The sequence below is a fragment of the Patagioenas fasciata genome, chromosome 16, assembly GCF_037038585.1.
Source record: "Patagioenas fasciata isolate bPatFas1 chromosome 16, bPatFas1.hap1, whole genome shotgun sequence".
Classification (NCBI taxonomy): domain Eukaryota; kingdom Metazoa; phylum Chordata; class Aves; order Columbiformes; family Columbidae; genus Patagioenas; species Patagioenas fasciata.
Window position 1 is genome coordinate 12,343,273 of NC_092535.1, and position 12,781 is coordinate 12,356,053.

Consider the following 12,781-nt stretch of genomic DNA (forward strand, 5'->3'; position numbering starts at 1 on the left):
AATAATCACATCTGTGCCACTGAACCAGTGTGAGCAAAACAAATGGCTCTTCCCTTTATTTTTAGATATGAGTTCGTGTGTCCATGGAGAATGTAGCATAATTTCATAGAATTGAAGATACCTTTATCCTGGTTTCTAGCAGATGTTTTGCCAAAATTTCAGGCTTTCATTGACCAAAGAGACTCCCTGATCTCCTGTGTGGGCCCACGATCAATCTGCAAAATAGCAGACAGGGCAGTAGAATGAGAGAAAGGTAGAGTTTAGAAACATAGCTAGGAAAAAAACTTGAGAAGAGAGAAAGTAATTTGCTTTGACCTAAGCAATAAATCTAAAGGGCAATAATGACCATCTCCTGCCACTCGCAGTGACATTGATCAAGTGCACTGTCCCAAGCCTTTTCCCCTTTGAACCTTGAAGAGTTTCCTAATCGTCTGCGTCACTGGTTGAGCCGGGTCATCAAAGATCAGCTGTAAAGAGATGAGTAAGAGGCACTCTCTAAATTAATGTGATTACTTGTTATGCCAATTAGGAATGTCATTGTTATTTCTGGGGAGAACACTGTTATGTGATCCTTAAAACAAACACACAGAAAACTTAAGGCTCAGCTAACCTCAAAGATTTGATCTGAACAAATAAGCAGGAAGGGGCACAGAGGAATTCAATTAATGAAACTTCATCCTTAACTCACCTACTCAGGACTGGGCTTTACAGCAAATATTGATCACTGTTTGGAGAACTTAAAGCAAGAGAAGAAAAGCCAAAGAGAGCTGACATTTGACCCACAGGAGTTTTCTGAACTTTTCTCTGCATAGTAGAATAAAGTGAAGGTTTTGCTTTTGAGAGGAAATAGGTGTGGATTTCTGTTTAAACTCTAAAAAACATTTTAAGCTAAAGGATTTTTTTTTTGGGGGAGGGAGGGAGGCAGGGGGAGTACAACAAAAATCAAAAGCTTTTGCAGTCAACTTGCTGAAACATCGAATTGCTAGTTCTCATTCCACTATCCATGAACAAGGCGGGTTTGAGCTTCCAGGGAGCAATAATTCTATAACAGCTGAAGCGTTCAGAAGCTTCAGTTTATTGTATTTCTGAATATTTGTGTTTAAAATAAATAAAGCAGCCCCGTAGTCTCAACTTTGACATAATATCCTCTTGAGTTAAGACACAAACTTCTTTCTAGAAATGAGGTTTTCAAGGTGGAGGGAAGTGCAGAGGAACCAATTTCTGCTTCTTATGGCAGTACCGCTCAGCTCTGGATCCATCTCCATCCCTTCCCCAGCTAAGGAATTTTTAGCTTCCCTTGGGGTTAGAAGACGTTTTCTCCTGTTTGTAAAGACCAAGTAACCAGTGTCCAGGTTTTCAGTTCAGCCTAGATCCAAAGTCCTTACTCTGTGCCTTAGTTCCTAAATGGATTCTTTCTTCTGGAATTTTAAAAAATGTGCTCAAATGAGTTTCCTTCTACAAATTGTGATTCTGACTGGACATCCAATTTAGTCGTACAGCAAGAACCAGGTCATTTAAGCACACAAATTCCATGCAGAGTGAGAGGATCTGTTTCTCAAGCAAAGCAGCAAAACAAACGTAAAGCAGTGCTTTTGGTATCTTAGTCTCTTCTTGAAAGATGTTCAAATAAACAGGGTTGCTTTCTTTAATAGATGTCAAATGATCTTTCTCCCAGCTCTGACTTGTCCTCTTTCACATCACAGTTTTTTGCCCAGACCATTCTGTAACTCTATGCAGATAATGTTTTATCATAGAACACTGACAGACCCTTCATCCTGGCTGTCCTTCTTTCTGCTGCTGTATTCTGAGATGTTGCTGTTATTAAACCTACAGCAGGAATGTGTAATTAGCCTTCAAAGCAATTCTGAAATGGTATTGCCCTCCTGGAAAACATGAAATAGAAAGAACTTACCCCTCTCTATAGATTGTCTTCCAGATAAATGGCGTTTTACATGCACAGGACTATAAACTTTTGAGGTTGGCTCTTCTAATGAAATGTTTGAAAGTGGCACTTTATCAGTGTTCTGGTGGAAATCAAATTGAGTCCGAATTAAAGAACATGAATCTAGTGCGATTCTTCCTTTCAGGCATGTCAGGCTGAGGCATCAGGAAGCAAAATTAAAACTTGTCTACTGTTCCTTGGTGAGTGTGGTTGTGCAGACAGGATCTTTCCTCAGATGTGTAAAGAGCAGCTGTTTTCTGAAGATATAGCAAGAGAAAATCCTTGTTGCAATGCAAGGACTCGGACTCAGGTGGCTTTCTTGTTCTGTACTCCCAACCACATCTTTCATGGTCACGGTGAGGTCAGATCAGTCTCTCCTAGTTGCCTGGGCATCTATTGCCTTGAGGAAATTATCTGTCTTAAAGAGGGATAAGATGCAACAGATTTACCCCTTTTTAGGGTCAGCATAATTACAAGGGAGTTAAGAAAGTGCAGGGTGGCACCTAGTAGAAATAATGGGAAACCAGGCAAAAGATGTACGCGTTTGTTATTTAACTGTGCTATTTAATGCCAGTCTTTGCTACATGTAGTGACTTGTCATGATGAAGAAATTTCCCAAATGGCAGGATAGTTTTTTCTGCATACCCTACATCACTGTGATACAGAAATACATTAAGATGGGGAAGAAGCAGCAGCAAGTCTTTGCTTTGTGCTGGAATTAAAAAAATGCTGCTGGAAAGCACTGAACAACTTTCTAAAGCTGCTCGCGAGTGGATTTCAGAGAGCTATAATGGGCATATCCCGATAGTCTTCATTATCATCAACACCATAAGACAAATCTGTCCTGAAGTAAGGCTTTGAAATAAAATAACAAGCTATCCTTCAGAAACACGTTAATAGCCAGACAGTGCTCTGTAGGCTTGATTACAAGATGCTTTAAGATACTCATAAAGTTCAAGCAGTAGCTTGTCAAAGTGAATTTTCCTCCATGGGTATCACAGGTAAAAGCTTATTGTTTCTGTATGGAAATGTTATTTTCTTCATATCCAGTAATGTTTTTTGGGCTGAAACTTGGTAAACTATAAACTGTTTGCATAAGTGGAGCTGCTGCATGTGAGCTAGGTAGAATGATAATGAATAATTCAATATGACAGATGAATGAAATGATGGATGGAAAGAGCTGAAATGTTAAACAGTGATGTTTTGTGTGCCATTGCCACATATTTAGAACAGATGCCTCCTGTGATAAGTGGGATAGCAAATGCTGGTAAACACTGATGTTCCCTTGATCAGGACTCAATATGTTTAGAATAAAAGCTACACCAGATTTTTTTTTTTCTTCTCACCATAGCATTTGCAGTCTCTTTCCATTCCCTTGCCTTTCTTGCAAGCAATGATGTCACTTGCCTACGGGACACCAATCTGTCCTGTTGAGCTCTGGCCAGATTTAGAAACAACAATCATATTTTTCAGTCTCCTAAAGTGCTGGGGGAGTTGTGCACCCGGTGAAGGTGTTTGCCTGGAAACAGGGAATACCCACCATTCTTGGTCCTCCCCTGGGCTGATGGAGCAGATCTGCGCCTTCCTGCTCATCCACCCATGGCTGAGGAGGATTATTTGCTTATATTCACTTTTTGAGTCATCTGGGTTTCCAGTGTCACCTGGTCTAATGCACTGGACACTGGAAGATGTACCAAAGAACAGTTATCAACATCTCCGGTATCAGCCCTTTCCCTTTCTCCTCCAGGTTATCCTGGTACTTCAGGTGTAATATCATAAAGTGAAAATCGCTCAATATCAAAAGAAAGCTTGAAAATGATAAATAAACAGTCCCCAACATGTTTAATCACCAAGAGAGGGTAGTCCAAACCCTGCTAGGGAAATACTTCTGATTTATTAGAAGTTGCTGCTTTAGGGTGTTACCATTGTGACAGAATCTTTAAACATCCATAAACTGGAAACAAGAAAGAGAACAGTTATTGATTCTTCACTAACACAGTTTAATGTATTTTGAAAGTTATTGGCAGACTTTTAACTAAGGTCTCTCTATATTTGCTAGCTTTTTATTGAACCATAGTAATTTTTTGGTATACAGTTAAGAGAGAGTCTTTTTTTACAGTTATCGAAGAACTTCCCTGCGTATCAAACTAAATAATTTAAAATTATTTTTATCATATAAACTTTAATTAGCTTTTAAAACTTTTTCTCTGTGCTGCATGGGAGGAAAAATACCTGCATAAAGTAGTTGGTTTTTGTCTCTCTAGTAAGTATAATTGGAACAGAAATAGTGACTGTGGCTGTAACATGACTTCCTGAGACAAACAAAGTAAGTAGAAGTTGAATTGCATTCTCTGAGTCTAAACCCAGAAGTTTTCTTTGTGGCTGATCTCAGCTGGCAGGACAGGCTTCAATATGATTTTGGGTTTTCCTGTAGGTGGTAAAGCCACGCCATGAGTCCCTGACACCGCGTGATCGCGATGTCCAAAGTTGCCTGTTTGCCTAAAAAGAATTAGTGGAGTTTTTTTCAATCCAATACATTTTTCCCGTCTGTACCTATAGGAAAAGATTTTATGTCCACAAGGAATGGGTAGCTTAGAAGCAGGCCATGGGGTGATATATTTTCTTATTTGCTGTTTCTGTGTAGTATTGGCCCAGTGTGTGAGTTCCTATGTTTTTTTCTGATATCAATTAATTGGATGATCAGTGTTTTTTTGTATGGTCTTCATCAATATGAATTATAGATTTGGAGTTTGATTTTCCTGCAGATGGCCTTTAAGCAATTTTATTTTTCTGTCATGTGGCTGTTGACATGATTATTCTTCTCACTTCTCACTGTTCTCAGAGTATGTGCTTCAACAACATTTTTTAAAAGGTCAACACTTTTTTTTTTTTACTACCTAAAGTAGAATGAACTTTGTGTTAAAAACATTCCCAATTTGATGTTTGTTCAGATGGAGGGTCAGAAAAGCCAAATGTGACTAGTCCAAAAGAAAACAAATTTGAATATTTGCAAACTATTCTTCAAAAAGAAGCATCAATAACACTTTCAGTTGTTGTTCCGCAATATTATAAATCACCTTGAAAGGAACATTACTGAGGAAATTGTGACCAGTCATAAAAGGAAAGAGTAGATATTTTCTATGTAAATATTTGTCTTGTTATCAGTCTGTAATTCATGGTTTCTATTAATAGGATTTCTGAACATTTAATGAAAGATATTTTTACAGTTCTGCTATCCATCTGCACTGTGTGGTACCTCATCTGTGCATCTTCCCCGCGAGACCATAGAGTAAAACTGAATTCACCATAGCGCAGCAAACAGTCATTTCTTCATGAAACTACCGCTACCTTGGCAAGGGGAGTTATTTTATTCCGCCTTTTACTTAAAGTGCAACTTGAAGAAGAGCTTGGAATAAAGTAAATCTTTTTAATTAAGCCAATGCACAATTTAGCAACAGAATGTAATCTTGGCAGCGTGATTATTGCCACTGAGGATGTTGGCTATTGAGAAAATAAATATTTTCCTTGCTGCAAGCAGCACGGCTGAGTAAGCACTGCATTCCCTGGCGGTGCTCCAGCTCACCCCAGGTGCAGCCGTGATGCTGAAGGTCAGTGACTTGAAATACCTGAGCAAAGCGGTGATTCCTGGAAAGTGTTCCCTCAAGATCCTTGTATGGTTTTGGAGAGGAGCTTTGAGTGGGGAAGAGAATTCAGGGCTGGAGCAATTAGAGGATTCAACCTGTCGTCACTAAAAAGCTTCCTGGATTATTATTTTCTTTTTGTTTTTTTGGCAAAGATTATCTCAGAGCTGGAACCCCCATGTCATGACATTGGCTTTGAGCTACAGATAAAGGTTCATTTGTATGATACCTCTATTGCATTCAGATTGTCAAAGATCAGCATTCATGACATCATTCCGAAGTCATAAAGATCATAATTTAAACAGAACAGAGTCCGGGATCTTGTGACATTAGTAAAGATCCAAGGAAACAGAGCCAGCTTAATAATAATGCTTTTGTCTGAAAATAGAAGTGTTTAAATAACTATTCAAAATGCATGCAGGCTAGAAAACAAATTTCAAATGCATTGTGAATTTAATGTGCAAAAGTATTTTTTGGTGGGTTCTGTGTTTAACTCATGTATTCAAGGTGACCTTGTCTGAGGTTTTTCCCTTTGTTTAATTAATTCTCCATATTCTTGTGTTCATTTGCATTTGTCCCAAGAACAAAAGTAAAAAGAAACCCTGCTGAAAATAATCACGCTCTTAGCTCAGCAAAAGCAATGGTAGATGAAGGGACCTGTCATAATTCTGTTGTCATTGTCCTAGTTCAGGATATGATGATGACAGGATATGCTGATGACTTCTCTGTTCACCTGTTGGGTGCTCTCTGCAAAAGATACACAGCGAAACATTGGGAGAAAACAAGTTGTATTCGTAAACTCCAATGAAATGTGAATGGAAAACGCGAGTTCCTTGCACTTTGTACTGACAGTTGAAATAATTGAAAAGTTTATATCCTTTGTGAAGAACAAGGTATACTGCTGGTTAGGTGACTCAAAATTTCTAAGCAGGATGTTGCAAAGTAAATGTTAGTGCTTATGATCATCTGAGGATAGGAAGCGTATCCTAATCTCGGTGGTACATCACTTTATTAAAACTGAATAAATATATTATATTTGTTACTACTTATTACAATTCCCACTACTCTACCCATACCTCACCCATGTTTCTTAGTGGTAACTACAAGAAATTGCTCAGCAGGACAATTAGGATGCAGCACTGCTTATCAGAACTGTTTGTGTTTTATTAATCAAAGCTATACCAACCATCAACTAGGTTACGTTTTACTCAGTTGAAATCTTTGAAGGATTTATGGTGGCAGATAGTAAACCCACTGAGGATTAATTCTACAGCTAATAAAAACAAACAAGAAGAAAAACATCAGCTCGGGGCTCCCATACATCTACATTAACAGACAATAGTAGCTATTCATGTCAATGGAAAAATCTCTGTTAATATTAGATGTCTGTATAAATAACTAGAGGCCACGCTACTAAACTTCCTCTAATGGGGCTGCATTTCTCTCCTCAAGTGCTGGCATCCAGCTGGGCACGGTGTGAAGTGAGAGGAAGGACGATGCTCTCTGCCAGGCAGAAGAATTTACATTCCTTTACATATTGCCTGTGGATGATGGGCTAACTTGGCTCTGAGGGTTTTTTCCACTGACAGTGGGAGCCCAGTGAACTGACTTCCCACCGTGCTTTTCTAGAATGGGAAGTAAAGGAGCAGTCACCAGCAAGGGGAGTGGAGAGGGAACGGGGGGCTAAGGGACAGGGATGGATTCCGGAAGGCAAAACATGGGAGGAAAGGAGTTGATTGGCAATGGACAGTGTGGCAAGAAGATGTAGTGAAAATAGGAGAAAAGAATTCTTAAGAAATAAAAACGCACTAAAAATTATGTCAGAGGCAAGAGGTTTCTATGGAGTTTAATTAACATTTCAGAGGAGCAATGCGTCTGGGATGGGGCACCAGATGACAGAAAAGCCACATCAGTGACTGCCATGGAGGCAGGGAGGTGACTTCCCTTGTTGCTTGTGAGGGAAGGAAATAATGATGAGACAGAGCTGGAAGAGGAGAAAATATCATAGTCTCCCAGCGTCAGATGAGGGCCATGAGAGCGTGTAAAGGAAAACAAGTACTGCCCGAGCAAAGTGAAATTGTCCTACCCAAGTTCTGGGCAGAAAAAGCAGCAGGTAAGAGAGATGGTTGGTGAATAACCTGGGGCACAGCAAGGATGGAAAGGCAGAAGTATTAAAAATGAGACCACAGTGAAGGAAGCATGATTAACTTTTAAGGGATACACCTTTCTGAAAATACTCGCAGGTCATGTCTGTGTCTTTGCATTGCTCTAGCTTTTTGTTGCCATGGTTTGAGGGTTTTTTGCTTGTTTGTTGTTGTTTCCCCCTTATTGACCTCTATGTGTAGAAGCAACCAGGGCAGAAGTGCAAGAGTTAATCTGTAGTGGGAAGAAAGAGGCTTCAAAAGTCTATCTAATGGGACAAGTAGATGGTTTCATTTGTTTCCATTATACCTAAAAAAACCCACCAAAAACACCAAAACCACAAACACAACAACAAAACAACAAACAAACAAAACACAAAAACCAAACTGTTCTGCTTTCTGAGGTCTTTGGGGGGAAAGTAACGGACTCAAATGTGCAATGGCAACATTTGTATTTGCCCATCTTGCACAGAGGGAAGTTATTGTGGTTTATAAGTCCCTTGTCAGGCACTTGGAGACTGTTAAAAGGAGCAATTTCAAGGTAAATGGTCAGTTATGAAGAATCAGTGTTTGGAGTCCTGCACAATGCAGATAAAACTTTACTGCTGAGTGAAAATTATACTGTTTGCCTGGATGAAGAGCACTGAATGGCTGATCAGTAGTTCATCACAAACTGAATATTAGCCCCAGGCACTGAGATAAAGCTCATACTTGCGCCTGTCTGTTTGTATTTTGAAAAGGAACAGAAAACTGGAAAGAGCGTTATAGGTTTGTTTGGTTCTTTTGTCTTTCAGTTTAAACTTTAACTGCAGTTCAGCAAGCATCCTGTTTTGGTGACACCTCATGACACTGGGAGAGGTGGCAGGAAAGTGCAAAGAATGAACCACATCCCAGGTTGAGGCAGGCACAGAGCATGGGGAGGAATGTCCTGGGCAGATGAGTTTAGCAAGCCTAACAGCCCAAATAACGGGCTGCAGATTCCCTGCTGTTCAGTGCAAGACAACCCCCAGCTGCAGACTCTCACCCCAATCCTGTTGGCCATGTCAGTCCTGTAACCTGTGGTCACCAGCGTGACCCGGTGCTTGAGCATCCAGGGGTTAAAGCACAATGTGGCCATGCTTCACAATCACAGAAAGCTGAGAGGCCTGGAGTAAGCCATCAATATGTATTAACATTTTTTAGATCGCTCAGTGAGGGCTTTATGGTAACTCTTGCCAGTCAGCAGGCCTTGGTAACGATTCACTCCAAATTGCACCCATAACTTCGCTGTTACTTGTGATGTACAGCCTGGTGCATGAATGTACTACAGCCTGCAATCAGCTCAGTGAAATCTCTCTACAGTAAAAACACATCAAGGCAGCAGCAGGAACATCTTGGGTCATAGACAGCTCAAATAAATGCTGTTTCTTACGAAATTGCTAACATCTAGGGTTGAATGCAGCTTTAGTGCTGAAACACCAGTACAGTGTCCTCAGCCAGCATAGGTCCCCTGTAATTGGTGATGCTGGACTTCCTGACATCAACTGAGCATCCGACACATGGGGGGCAGAGCCCTTTTCTCCTCCCCAGCCCTTCTACACCCACATCCTCAGCCAGCCTGGCCCGAGAGGCTGCACAGAGCAGCACCTGACCACCCCCGCAAGAGCTCTGTTGTTGTGGGACATGATAACATTGACATTTCTTTTCAACAATTACTCGTTGAGTTCAGGATACAGGCCTGATATGAAAGCATTATGAGATAGCAAATATGTAACTAGTCATTTCAGGGGGTTATGGACCAGCTGATACAGTTTATGGTGCAATAAACACTATTCTGTTTACAACCTGCTGCATATTTTATTTGTAAAGATATTGCACAAAAGAAGAGTGCACTTAAAGAAATAACTCTACCACATCAGGACATAAACCTTTAGTTTCATGGAAATCCAAATAAATGTTTATGAACTGTCACATTTCAAACAGGATTTTAGTTGAGGAATAAACAATAAGCAGAATAATCCATAAACTTTTTTTCTTTTTTTCCCAGTAAACACTGCTTTGGAACTTGAAACCAAGACCCTAATTATTCAGCTTGCACTAACAGATGAGCTTTTACCATTAAGAAAAACTACCTTTTGTCATATGAAATAATGCTAAGTTATAGTCCCCATGATGGAACTTTGGTTTTGCAGTAAGTACCTCTTACTGTAGCAAGAATTAGAAACACACGTGCTGATGGTGTGATGCCACTGTTGCAGTTATTTTGGGTTTAGGTTTAGGGAGAAGTGAAGTTGTGTTTCACGGAAGACGGGTCACCCGTTGGCACTGTCACCGCTGACATTGGCGGTCGTGTTCTCATGATCCTATGGTGGGGAGAGCAATTAAATGGCTTCTGATAGATTCTATGGTGGGGAGAGCAATTAAACGGCTTCTGATAGAATCATTCTTAAGGCCTGTAAAATTTCATAGAGACTCGGATCACAGATATGGAATTATGTATCATGATTTAAAATTTCATTTGAAAGGCTGATTATCACTTAATGTTCCCTAGGACTCCTTTCGTTCAGCTTGTGATATATGCTCAGAACCAAACCAAAGATTTGTCAGTGTTCTTTCATGCTGGTTATATTCTGAAAGAGGTTGAATTTTACTTGTTATGTAGTTACGTTGTTATGTAGTTTGGTAAACTCTAAATAGCTGCAGACTTTTTTTTTGGCCAAATATTTGCTTTGGTTCCTCAAACTGATTTTTCCAAGCTACCCCTAAACAATCCAATATTTTAACAAAGGCTTAAATCTGCTTTATGGCATTTATTGGAATGTTTCCTGAAACTCAAAGTGACACAAAGAAGTTGTGATCCACTCTGGGGAGATGAACACAGAACTTGTTTGATGAAACACAGAAACTTGCACATTAATAGATTCCTCAGGAAAGAATGTTTCACAATAAGAATCCTTTTATCCTGCTATGGTGACAGAGAAAACGGGATCATGGGATTTTCAGTATTAAGCAAAATGCCATAAGGCAATATTTTTGTTTCCAAAGCTTTAGATTATGCACAACTGATTCTGAAAGCATGTCCCATGCAATTTCAACACATTATGAAATCAAAGTGTTCCATAAATAAACTTTTTTTGCAAGATAGAGTAATTGGCGGGTTATAGTATCGAGTGTTTAATTGACACTGTCTTTGACATATGTATATGAAAATATGGAGCAATGTTCAATAAGAAAACAAAAAAAACTTTTATTTTTAGCAAGACTGTGTGGAAATCAACCAAGCCTGAAGACGCATAGGTTGTCTTCTGTGATCAGGTGTGCCATTATTAATGAGAAATGGTACGGAATGTTTCCTATGATCCTTTAATATAACAGGAAACAGTGTGCTTGTCTTCCTCAGTCACCTCTTTTACGAGGCAGAAGTCACATGCATGGTGAGACATCAGGTAGAAAAGGCCAACACATTCCAGCCCTTGTCCATGCAATGTATGTGCCTGACCTTTGCTCTAGGATGGACAGATCTACAGATGGGTCAAAAAAAATATACACCATTGAAGAAGTTGTGAAAGAAAAAGCAAGCTTGTTCCTGGGTGTTTCTGTTACCTGTTTGTTCCTTTAAATTAAGAATTCAAACCTTGTTCCTCACTGAATCACCAACTTACTGTGCTCTCTTCAAACTGACACATATATGAAGATTGTGGCTACCTTTTTTCCTCACCATTAGTCTTTTAAACTTGCATGCATTTTCTTTAAAGGTAATTAAAGAAATAATCTCAGAAGAATAAAAGTCTGCAATGTTTATAGTATGTCTCTCAGTCATTCATGAAATGGTTTATAATTCTTTTGTTCATCAGTTAAATTATACTCGTTCCAAAATGAAGTCTCTACTGAATAAACTAAAAAAAATAGTTGAGATAATGTAGAAGTTTTCAGCTTAGATTTTTGCTTTTCTATCAAAACTAGTGTTACATATCTGCAATCCTAATTGTGAGACTTTTTCAGTAATAGATTCCAGGATGCTGCTCCTAAGGTAATTGTTTCACCCAAAGATTTGCTGATACTATCACCTGTCTCTTGTAACTGAATATATTAATATGAACACTGATGGCTGCATCTTGTAAAATCAGCTCTTAAAGAATCATCGTAATAAAAAAGGTATTGTCTGATTCAGAAGCAGGGCGGAAAGCTTGTGTCTTCCAAAATCCTGTGGCATCTGCTGCTCTGTATGGGTGGATGCAATTTCTGATAAAGTGTTCTCAATCACTTTTCTTTGGGACTTTATAGAGACAGATTTTGAAGCAGAGAAGTTGAAGACAGTGCAGCCAGATGAACAGATGAGGAATCTTATAATTAAAATCTATTTAAATTGAGATTATATGAATGCAATTTACATTATTAAAGGGCATTGTAGACTTCCATTAGTTATTTATAGTTGACATAGATTTCTTACTTTTTAATAGTGAATCCAGAATATCAGACTTGATTTAGAAGAACAAAAATATACAAAACCAGATTTTTTTTTTTTTACCCACCCATTGTAGTAGTTGCTTTTGATTTCTTAAAAGCACTTGGATATTAAAAATGTTTCTGCTTTGATTTTAAAATAAAAGTAATTGCATATCTAATATACATTTAAGTTATGCTTGATTTTATACTTTATTATAAGAGCCTACTCACAATGATTTCATACCCCAAAGACTAGCTGAGTAGACACTTGCTCATCACACAGGCGGATGTTCATGATCATGTACTCTGCAAATCTTCTGCAGCTGAGGAAATGGCTACTATGATTTTCTTTCTAGAGGATACATTTTATTATTTATTTTCCCTGTGGAATTTTCTGTAAATTCTTTGGTAGATTCTCTCATAAAGCCCTGGATCTGAAATGAAAGATGGAGGAGGATGAGAAGGACCATTTTGTGGTTAAAAATAGATAAAAGCTTAGAGTTTGCTATAGAAAACCTTATCTTGGGAAATCTGTATTATTTGTCTTAGACTTTTATAAAACATTCTTGACAGATTTCCCCACAGATTTTAAATGTTCAGTTGTTAATGTGATACTAAGTTTAAGTGAAAAT